General features: G+C 34.1%; 1 protein-coding gene across 15 annotated transcripts in view; it reads right to left on the bottom strand.

Annotated features, from left to right (window-relative positions):
* The window catches only part of ADGRL2 (adhesion G protein-coupled receptor L2), a 276823-nt gene that overhangs the window by 185461 nt on the left and 79870 nt on the right, over positions 1–11492 (bottom strand). The window contains exon 1 of one of the 15 annotated variants that reach the window (XM_023751769.1): positions 193–317. The exons of the other annotated variants lie outside the window; for them this stretch is intronic. The gene's annotated coding sequence lies outside the window, so the exon portion shown is untranslated. Of the gene's footprint in view, positions 1–192; positions 318–11492 lie in introns of those variants that run through there. 15 annotated transcript variants of the gene reach the window in all.

The following is an 11492-nucleotide window of genomic DNA, read 5'->3' as shown; positions in this document are numbered from 1 at the left end:
GCGGCGGTTACGTTACCAAAACTGAGCACCTGGGACCACACAGTGACAAGCGGCCGTCGGCTCGCGCACCCCGCCTCTGGCGAAGCTCGAACCGCACCACACCTCGGATCCGGGTCTCCGCGAGCAGCCTACCCACCTCAGTCCGCAACAACGATTCACCCCCGGGCCACCCCTCCCGCCAAATCCACTCACTGCGCGCTCGGTCCTCCGCGCGCTCCGCCGGCGCGCGCTCTCCATCCTGTCCACACACACGCACTTTCAATCTAAACATTTATTTCTGTCTGGAGCGGGGTGAAGGGTATGGGGGCGAGCGCGGCAGAACCGGGCGCTCCGGCCCTGGAGGCGGGACGCGGGGGGGGTTGGGGGGTGGCCAGCGGCTCGCCGCCCCCTCCCCTCTCCCCTCCAGGCCCGGGAGCTCTCTCCTTGCCTGCGCTTGGAAGAGGCGCCCGGGATGCGTCTTGGGCCCTCCCCGTCTCCAGGTTTTCCGTTTTCTCCACGCAGCGAGCCGGAGGCCCCGAAACTTTTAGTTCGCGCAGCCCTCCTTTTGTGTGACGGCTCCGAGGAGAAAGGACGTCTGTGCGCCGCGGCTGCCTCCGTCCGGCTGCGGCGCGCGGGGGACGCTCCAGGGTTCATGTGTCTTTGATACCTGAGATTTCCGGCGCGCTCGTTAATGAAAGTTACATTTTTTAAAATTGCGATGACTTTTTCTTTGTAGTTGCAGAGAGCTAGCCAAACTTTGACTTTATTGACTCTATTCCACAAGAGCGTTTTGTTTGTTTTTGATTAAACCCACCAGGATAAGCAAAGGAAGGGAGGGAGACTACAAGGCTCTGGACTCGCCAAGTGCATTCATCGCTGTTAGGTCTGTTTCCCTCATTTCCTTCCATTGAGGCTGCTTTTTGCTCTTGTCCTCTGAGCACACCTCCTTGGACCTCTCGGTTGGTAGTGTCAGCAAGCATCCAGGCAGCGCCAACGATGCATCCAAGGGGAAGAGAACAGACCACGACGGGACAAATCATGCTTGAAAAATGTTTAAAGGGCAGTTAAGTATCCTCTGCATACGAGGAAAACCAAACCTGGATTTTTTTTAAAAAAAAAATTACAAAATTCCTGAGCTGAAAGTGACTGAGTTTTCAGATCTATTTCTAAATTACTGATTCTACTAATGAGTGCAATCATCAATTAAAGAAGCACGTTTGCATTGGCTTTCAAGAAAAACTGATTCTCCAAGATTTAAATCTAGTAAATACGACGAAACTTGAGCTTCTTTGCTTTCAGAAACAATATGTACTTTTTGTTGCTGCGGGTATGTTGCAGTCATCATACTTCAGAAATCATTTCAAACAACAATGTTATTAAAATGTCAACAGCAGATTGTGCAAAAAACAGGAAGACTCTAAATACCTATCAGTATTTTGTCACAAAGCCAGATACTTGCAGTTCTAAAGTAAATCCAGCTACTGGTCAAGTTTGTTCTTAACGTGTAACAATCATTAAGTTAAAAGTACATAAGTACAAGTGACTGAAACATGCTCTTTTGGTTAATTCATTCTAATTCCCAAATTAAAACATGAATCCTTGGTGATCAGTTTTTTTTCTATTGAATGTATTGATGCTTTACTATTCTCACCATTCTAAAAGGTAAGAGGAACCGAGCATTTATGTTATAAACTACATAAACACCTTCATTTGGAACTTCTTAGAAGCAGGATATAAATTAGCCTGAGGTGGAGGGGGGAGGAACCCACACTTATCCAGAGCTGGTATGAAACCTTATTATGTACCTAAGTTTTTACATTTGTCAGAATGTATACATACAACAGATCTATCTAGGAAAATTAAATCAGGCTACTTTAGATCAACAAAAGGCAGAAATATAGAATTCTCAAACCTCAGAGGTCATTTATATCGTGGTCTCCTTTGGAATTTAAATTTATTTTATTGAAGATTGTAAACCAAAATATGTCAAACTGATAATAATTTGAATTTACTGAAATATTTTAGCCCTTTCTTTTGTTTATCTTTGAAGGTTTCTCACTCATCTGGGCATGATTCACAAGAAGCCCCAATGAGTGCATAGATCAGTCTAATCCTATTTTCTTTTGGGAGGCAAAACTTGGTCTGAAGTTTTTATTCAGTGAGCTTAGTAAGTAATCAATAGAAATTTTTGCCTGAATTAAGCTGGCCATATGTTGGCTTATTTACTTACTTATCTAACTCTCTCAGAAAGAATCTCTGCAAGAACCTACTGTGTACATTTCACAGGTCTGGCATTTTTGATGCTCTGGACATGAGTCACTCACTCTTCACTATGTTTCTAAAGGGACTACCTCACAAGGAAGGAAGGATGCATGGGCGGGGGAAGAAGTTGTCAGAAGTGGATTAAAACTATAGGGAATGGAAAGTGCTTCATACAAGTTTTTAATTTTGATTCCAGAGGAAGAGTATTTTATAGAGTTCAAACGGTTCAACACCTTTTTTTTTTCTAAGAATATAATAAGCTTACTGTGTTTTTAAAATTACACCTCAAGGTATTCCTTCTCTAGGATAATGTTTTAAATATTGAAGAATTTTTAATTCTTTCTTTGTACTTTACATATAATAATGCTTCAACCTTCTTTATACCCACAAGAAAGAATTGAAACAGCTTTTAATTGCATTGATATATTCAAGATTAAGCTGTTAGCCACAAACCTGCCCTTACAAAGGAACACTTAAATGACACACACACCCAGAAAACATAATTTGCCTAACATTTCATGACAATTCAAAACATAATTTATAACAATACAGGTGTTATGGTAGAAAAAAATGAAATGAGAAGCTTAATAATATCTGCAGATGTTAGCAAGTTAAGGGGAGTTGGAGTATGTTATGCATTCACTACAATGCAATCAATTTAACTACTCAAACTACATTATTATTTAAGTAATGGCAAAATCATTGACTTATTCATAGTACTTGCTAATTGTTTTTAAAAATAAATTCTACAAAGGACAAAGGAAACACCCATTTCCATTTGTTTTATGTTAAATCAACATCCAGCCACTCATGGTGATTTCATTCAAAGAAAACAGAAGGAACTCATTAGCTTATGTGGTTAGAGAGATTGATGGGCTTCAAACATTTTAACCATACATGTTTTTTTCCAACTGTAGTAACTCATGTTTTTAATTTAAGCAACTTTAAGAAACTGAAGATTATTTTATTCATTGTGGGTTCACATATTTCTGATACAGAAATTATGCTAATTTTTAAAGCTATATATCATCCAAGCATTTTTGTTTAAAGGGAAGTGATGAAGTACTTGTCAGACCACATGTATGATTAACAATAGTTTGGGTGCCAAATTAAAGATACTGAAGAAGTATGAAAGTGGGCTTGGTTACAAAATATTGTGATTATTATAAGCTGGTAGCACACTGAGTAACTTCTTTACTGCGTCACCCTGGCATTGGGGTGGGCTGGGGTGGGCTGGGGAGAAGACCCAGAACTTGATAGTGGGCCAAAAATTGTGTGACGTTTGAGCCACACAGCTGTAGAGAACAATCAGTGAGGGTAAGTTGTATTCATTATGGGGAACATGTTTTGGCCTGTGATGAGAGCTCTGTGAGAGTTCTAAACTAAAACAAACAAACAGAAAACATGTGAAACTGTTCTAGCTTCTGATACAGAAATGGAAACAAAATTGGCTCCATTTCATCCTAAACCTGATCAGTTTCCTCTTCTTCATTGTTACTGTTCAATGATGCTTAGTGCTGAAACTAGTTTTGCATACTCTAGAAATATTTTAAAGCTCTAGAGATCAAAGCAATATGTGAATACCAAACTTAACTAGAACTGGTTGAAAGTTGCAAGCTTTGTTTTTCGTTTTAGCTTTGCCATGCATGTAGGCTGAAAAGAAATCAAAACTCATTTTCCATGAGAACAGAAACATATGAAAGCATTTGGCAAAGCCAATAAGTTTAACTATTCTCCCAGCTCTCGCCAAGCTAACTAAATCTTTGTGCAAGAAGGCCAAACTCTATCTAAAATGCAGGATGTCATCTCCAAAAATAATGACACTTTAAACTATAGTATAAAAATGATTATAGTATACTATGCTTAATGATATCATTTAGGAGTATATAATCACATATATGTTCTTAAGTACCTATCATTTTGTGATTAATACTTTTTAAAAATATTCAGCATTACAACTGGTAGCATGACTCATTCTGTGCACTTAGTGTTTATATATGTGTAACTATATAAAGGATTATAAAATTTGTATACCCTTATTATGATACTCAAACGTAAGCAATTTTTTAAAAAATCTCTCATAATTATTGTTGCACTGAGTCTTACACAATTCAAAGTTCGTCTTTTTTCACATATATTGTCCCCATAACTCCTGTTAATCTCTACACTTTGAGAATCTTCTATAATTGGTTCATATAGATCATCTTCTATCAATGTTTCTGTCAAACCATGAAGTAAAACTATAAGAACACTCATTTTATTAAAATGCTATCTATAACTTTGTATACTAATCATTTTGTTCATCATAAATACTCATAACCAAGTGCTTTTTATTAAAGTATATAATTTAAAAATAGGCCTTCCTTTTATTAACGTATGCAAACCTCTGTCAACAATACAGATGAGCTGTCTGTATATACTTTTCATTTTTGAAGTTAAACTAAGAGTAACCTAATATTATAACTCTTAGTTTTAAATATAAAACATTTGAATGGGCAGTTCTTGATCAGGTATCATGAATACCTCAGGTGCAAACAAAAGTAATGGTTAATAGTAGAGGCAGTCCATTGAATCCAAACCCTTAAAGTTTACCAAATAGCATTTTTGAAGAAGTCCAAATTGAATTTTTAGTGCCCCTGAGAATATGACTGTGATTACTTACGTCATAGTTCATTGTGATATAGCGAAACTTGGAAAAGGCTTGTAAGAATCAGGAAACAAACTCACAAATGCTCTTTTTGTGTTTTAGAAAGTGAGTCAAAGATACAATAATATAACACTTCTAGTATTTTCAGACTACAATGCATAAAGTTTTCTTAATGATCCAGCATAAAATAATAATTATCATATATGATCTTAGTATTTTCTAAACATAAAAATTTTTTGTTTCAGTTTTGAAAATATTTGGTAGGCTAACATTCTGTAACATGAGATGTTCCACCTTGAACTTGGTTCATACTTCTGATTGTATATATTAGCTTTACTAACGTTTTTCATTATTCTATAATTAATATGATAGTTCTTTTTAACTCTACTTATATGCTTTATTTTTTAAAAGGCCTTTATTTGTTGTATATATTTTAGTAAAAATAAATTTGTCTGAATATGTGAAAAGGAGAACAGCAATTTGCAAATAATTTTCTTCTAAATCTAGCTCTCATCACAGTATCTTGATAAGATAATAGAATGTTGCTATCTCTGTCTTCAAGAATAATTTAAATCTTTATAATTAAGTTTTCAATTTATTGCAACCCTTTACAATGAATTCTTAAGGTCACTATGAAATCAATCACTTAGGTCCTAGACCAAACAATGATGTAATAGTGATATTTTTGTGATAAGTAGAAGTACTTTATAAAAGAGTCCATTTCTTTGAAAATTAGCATCCAAATTTAGAATTCTACTAAAATGTCACTTACATCTCAAAGGAATACTGAAATAATTTGGTAATGATAAGATCTGTTGAGTGATACCCAATGAAGAAAATGTGTTTTAGGTTAAAAAATAAAAACACACAAATAACCTCTCTAGCTACTCTACATTGAAGAGAAGTTGCCAGACCATCACCTCGATAATATATTCTTTGAAGGGTTTTGTTTGAGGGATGGAGACATGCACTGAACCATCTACACTCTTATCCAACTGTCCTGGTTACTGAAACACATATCTACAATATAACTACAGAGGATTATTAGTGCTTTAAAAGAGTGCTCCCCTTCATTATGGGAATGTAATTTATGATACCAATTTAATTAGTACTATGTCCTTACTACCTGAATTAATGACCCAAATTCAAACCACATATATTTCATTGTTCAGATAACGTAGAATACACTGCAAGAAAAACTAATTTCCTGTTTATTATCTAATGATAATTGAAACACACTTATTTATTATAACACTGGGTGTCTGCTATATATGAAGTGGCATGTCTTAAAGAAAGAGGTCATGGAAATAACATGAAAAATATTTATAGTTTGTTAAAGTAACATCACAGAAAAGCTGAGTAAGAATGTTAGCTATAAAATGTAAATGTTCAAGAAATCCAAGAATATAAACTATTTTTCACATAATATGGATCTCCAGAAGACTATCATTTATCATTTTAAAATAAACTTATAGGTAATAAAATAAGGAATCTGAAAAATATTATAAATGAATTTTGACATTTTATATGATTACTCAAAATTTACTCTCCAGTGCCCTATTGCAAAATGATTTTAAATTACATATATATACTAATATATATATATGTATATATATATATATATAAATAATTTTATGTAGGTATGGATTTGAGATGATAATTCAGCCTGTTTGTTTATATTGATTATTTCTATACATGGAAAACCATGTAATGTCAAAAATAGATAGATACTAGATTGATTGTTTATAAAACTATCTTTAACTACTTAGGTATATTTATAGCTTATCAAACTTTTTAGCTAAAATATTACACCTTATAACTGAGGAAAGTCTATCTTTGCTTCAATTTTCCAGTTAATGAAAGAAGTGTTTAAATACTCTGTAGTTAGATTATTAACTTCTACAAAACTGAAACAGATGTGTGTCTTAGTATGCCATTAAATTTATGATTTACATAGAACCCTTACATAGAGCTGAGCAGAGGCCAATGATTCTAATTTGCTCTAGATTTACAATAACCTGATCTGGTTTTTGTAAGTATTGAAACACTTTAAACAAAATTAGAAAGCAGTTGGTGCTTTGTGTGATTAAAGATGCAATTCCCTTTGGAGTAATGAGAAAAGTTAGAACATGTTTCTTTCTTTATGGATGTTTCCATTATAAACACGAGTGCTATACATTAGATATTTTTTGTTATTATGATTTTCTTGTTTTTAATTATAAAATAAACCAACTGAATTTCACTGGAGTCCCAATTTGAAACTATGCCAAAATTTAGCTAAAGAATGTGTACTGAGCTCCATAAAAATCCTTAAAATTTTTCCCAGGGTCTTAAGGTCTTGTTATAAAAATACTAGTGCACCATAATTTTCTAGAGCAAAATATCTTTCTAATTAAGACCTACACAGCTAAAAGACTTGAGTGCTAAATACATTTCAAACCATCGAAAACATATATAAAATTCTTCAGGACTAATTATTATGGGTTCATATAAATTACAAACAGAAAAAAAACATTTCTTTTATCTTATTACACAAATGATAACATTTACAGCACTGTTATTTAAACCTCCTTCTACTTGCTTGGTGAATTACAACCCTGATCAGCTCCTAAAAATCAAATCTATAAAAATACTTCATTTTAAACACTGAACACTGTTTCCTTAAAAATTAGTCAGAAATGTTTATATACATATTATTGTAAGCACTTGTGTGTATATTTACGTATATGGAAAATAAGTACATGCAAAAGTATTAATTCATTAAAAGTTTATCTCTCATAAAACCTTTATTAGCCCTTGAAGTCTTTGCCACTTCATATAAAATGATTTATCTTTTGAATAACAAGGTTCCATTAATCTGTTTGACAAAGGAATTTTTAAATCATGTAAATAATTCATTTGAATGAATTATTTAAATTCTGTAAAGTCTATATATATGCACGTGTATATGTATATATCCGGGTCTATATGTTTGTGTTCTGGCACGCTCTCACAGAAGACACACAAAATAGAATTCAGAATACATTGTCCTTGACATCACCAGTGGGACTCGGTGTTGCTGCTGCTGTGGTCTTTGATCACCCACTGACTGCACAGGATCCCTGTCAGAGGGCCATTTGTGCTACATTTGGCATAACCAGGTGATTTAATGTCAAAGGAACGTGCACATTCTTTTCTAAACTCATTTTTAATTTTGCATTTTTAACAAGATTGTAGGCTGAAATAATTTTCAAAATGTAAGGATAATAAAGGCAATTATTCAGGACGCCTAGAAAACCTGCTTTCCTCAAGTCAGTGCTCTAGGTGCTACTGCAAAGTGGTAAACATATACTGTCCCCAGAAAAATAAATCATCTGTGGAAGCAGAGGGCAAATACGCATGGAAAGTAAAAAATATACACAAAAGTTTGTAAGCAAACACACAAAACTAATTAGGACATAAAGATTTATATAATGTGCTTAATATGCATGGCATTCGGGAATTTTAACTATATAGTATTTCTTCACAGACTATTGCTTTGCAAGATTTTCTCTCAAATAGATCTTATTGTTCTTTTTTATCCCCTGAAGATTCATTATTATTCATAAAAACAATGAAAATTGTTGAATAATCCCTCAATGTTGGTAAAGTTATAGAATAAATTATGATGATGACAGGTTGTCATTAATTTTATTTTTAAACATGCCATATATATAGTTTTTACCCTCTAGTCTTTCTTTTGGACAATTTTTCCTTTGGGCTACTATTCTCTTCTCCATTATATTAGGTTTTGGTGGATTCGTTCAGGTTTTATTTTAATTGTGTGACCCATCCTTTCAACAAATTATTTTAGCTTTAATTGTATGCATATTAAAATCTCAATCCGTTTGTGGTATTTACACTATACCATGTTATACCCATTACCCATCATATTCAAACCTTAGTAAGGAAGTATGAGAGGCCCTCAACAGTCTAATATAGCCTTTGAAGTTTCCTGATATGCCAAAGTAGCATCATGAACTCTTGGGAAGACAGTAGTCTTTCTTTAAAAAGCTCCGGATACCTAAAACTCCTTTTTGGAACTTTCTTTCTGGAAGCTCCTCTTTCCCTGCTGACATGGCCCCCAAATAGCTGTAAGTGGTCTGACACAAGAAATGATATTACACTGCTCAGAATGGCATGCACCCATCAGACAAAATAATTTTTGAAACACTTCACCTTCTCTCAGAGTTTTGAAGAACAGAGACCTATTTAGTGTCTACAAAGGGCCTGAGTGGTAGCTGTGGAAAAGTATTTATGGAATAAATAAATTAGGATCCTATAATAATGCACAGTATCATAATATTTAGTTCAATGATAAGGCTACTTGCTTTCCAAGTATTGTAACACATTGGATATTACAAGTCAAATAACCTAAAAAATTGTATACAAATATATTTATCACAAGTGTAAATATAAATGCATATATAAATTTACTTATTAACAAATTTGGTTAGTCAAGCTACTGAAATATTTTCATCGGCCACATGTAAATATTTTAATATTCACACAACTTAAGTGATTACAATGAAAATTTGAGTGTTTTCCAAAAAATTAATTTAATAATACTGTTTTTGTGTGTGCTTTCAAGTAAATAGAAATGCAAATATAGACAAATTGTTCAAGGAGTTTCTAGCACTATGAATTACCTCATTGAGTGTGTGTGTGTGTGTGTGTGTGTGTGTAAGATGGGAATAACTCAAGGAAGGCAGAAATTAATTTGAGGTTTTGAATTCCGAGAAGTTGAAAAGTGACTGACCCATTTTACATAGAACAGTCCTTCTCCCTTCTACTTTTCCATCCCAACTTAAATAAGATAAAGATGTGTCTAGGGAACCTCAGAAATTAGAATCAATGGGACTTACATGAAGCTTTTCAAGGATTATAATTTGCACCCTGGTACTTTGGTTTTATTCAAAGGCAAAACATCTGACACTTTATACATTATGGTAAAAAGTATCATACTTTCATCTTATCTCATTTATGATTCACTAAGCACTCAAAGACTAGAACCCTACATCCAAGAGCCATAAAGGATTTTAACTAAGGTTTTTCCTGCTAAATCATTAGCAAATTTTAGTTTGTATTTTCTTAAGGAGTAAATTAATTAATCAAAATTTCCAAGGAAGATGTTCTGATTTCCTGTTGATACTTTAAATGCTTTTTTAAAAATTTAAATTCCTATGCTTTTAAAAGTATTTACAAAAGATATATATATATATATTTTTAAATATATTTTATTGATTTTCTACAGAGAGGAAGGAAGAGGGATAGAGAGCTAGAAACATCGATGAGAGAGAAGCATCGATCAGCTGCCTCCTGTACACCCCCCACCCAGGATGTGGCCGGCAACCAAGGTACATGCCCTTGACCGAAATTGAACCCGGGACCCTTGAGTCCGCAGGCCGATGCTCTATCCACTGAGCCAAACCGGTTAGGGCTACAAAAGATATTAGTATAGAACTTTGCTATCTAAGAAAATGATACTAAATATCATTTTATCTTTCTTTGATGACATAGAATTTCTCAGTGTTGAAGGACTATCAAAATTAACATTCATTATCATAACACATTAGGCATCATTGTATTTATTGATTTATTCCTCCCCCACAAGACAACAAGCTCCTTAAAATCTCACTAAATTTCATATGCCCTGCTCTCAGCACAGTATACAATAGAGGTCACAAACTGCTGGCCTGTATAAAATCTAGCCAACAAATTTAATTTACTGGCCCCATAGGTGGGTCACACACTGTATTTTTTTTAAATTTACTATTTGTCAACTTTTAAAAATTAGGAGGTTTCAATTAAAATAGAGATTTACAGCTTTTAGAAAAAAATGGGATGATGTGGCAACATTTTGTGTACATGACCTCATAACAACATTTAGCAGGAGAGACCTTCCTTTTTAAACGAAACATGCACTCTCTGACTCACCCACATTTGCCACCATGCCCTATTTACTACCCCTTCACAACCAAGGCAACTTATCTTATACAGTGAATCGCCCAATTTGTGATGTTTTATGTTCTACTTTAACAGTGGCCTTCACGGAAAGTGAAATGTATCTTCACTTTTATCTCTATAAAGTCTGAAATAGATAAGAGGAATACGTAATTCAACCAACTCCTAACTGCCCTTCACTCATTCACTTTCTCTTCCTCGCTTCTATGAATATTTAAATCTTTGAGTGCCAGTGGTCAGTAATGTGTATATGAACGCACGTGTGACTTATGCTGTCAATATTCATTGTACCGGTAAGATGTGAAGAAATGTATTGAATTGTAGTAATTATGCTTTACTGTGTCCAAATGATTTGCATATAAACTATTTCATTTGTGCACTTACTACATAACTCAATATTTAAGTTATAGTACCCCTGTTATTCTTACTCATTGGCTTAATCCTCTCTCTATTTATATTCACATTTACCAGTTTTCTCTTTTTCTTCCCACTTGACACCACTTTTCAACAGTTATTTACTCTTGCCTTCTTTTCTTTCTGTCAGTTTCTCGACATGGTAAGATACCTCAGCAGTAACAAATCATGACTTTGATTATTTTTGTATCACCTAAAGCCCCATAAT

The sequence above is a fragment of the Myotis lucifugus genome, unplaced genomic scaffold, assembly GCF_000147115.1.
Source record: "Myotis lucifugus unplaced genomic scaffold, Myoluc2.0 scaffold_25, whole genome shotgun sequence".
NCBI lineage: Eukaryota > Metazoa > Chordata > Mammalia > Chiroptera > Vespertilionidae > Myotis > Myotis lucifugus.
The sequence above is the reverse complement of the archived record's forward strand: the minus strand, read 5'-3'. Positions and strand labels throughout refer to the sequence as shown.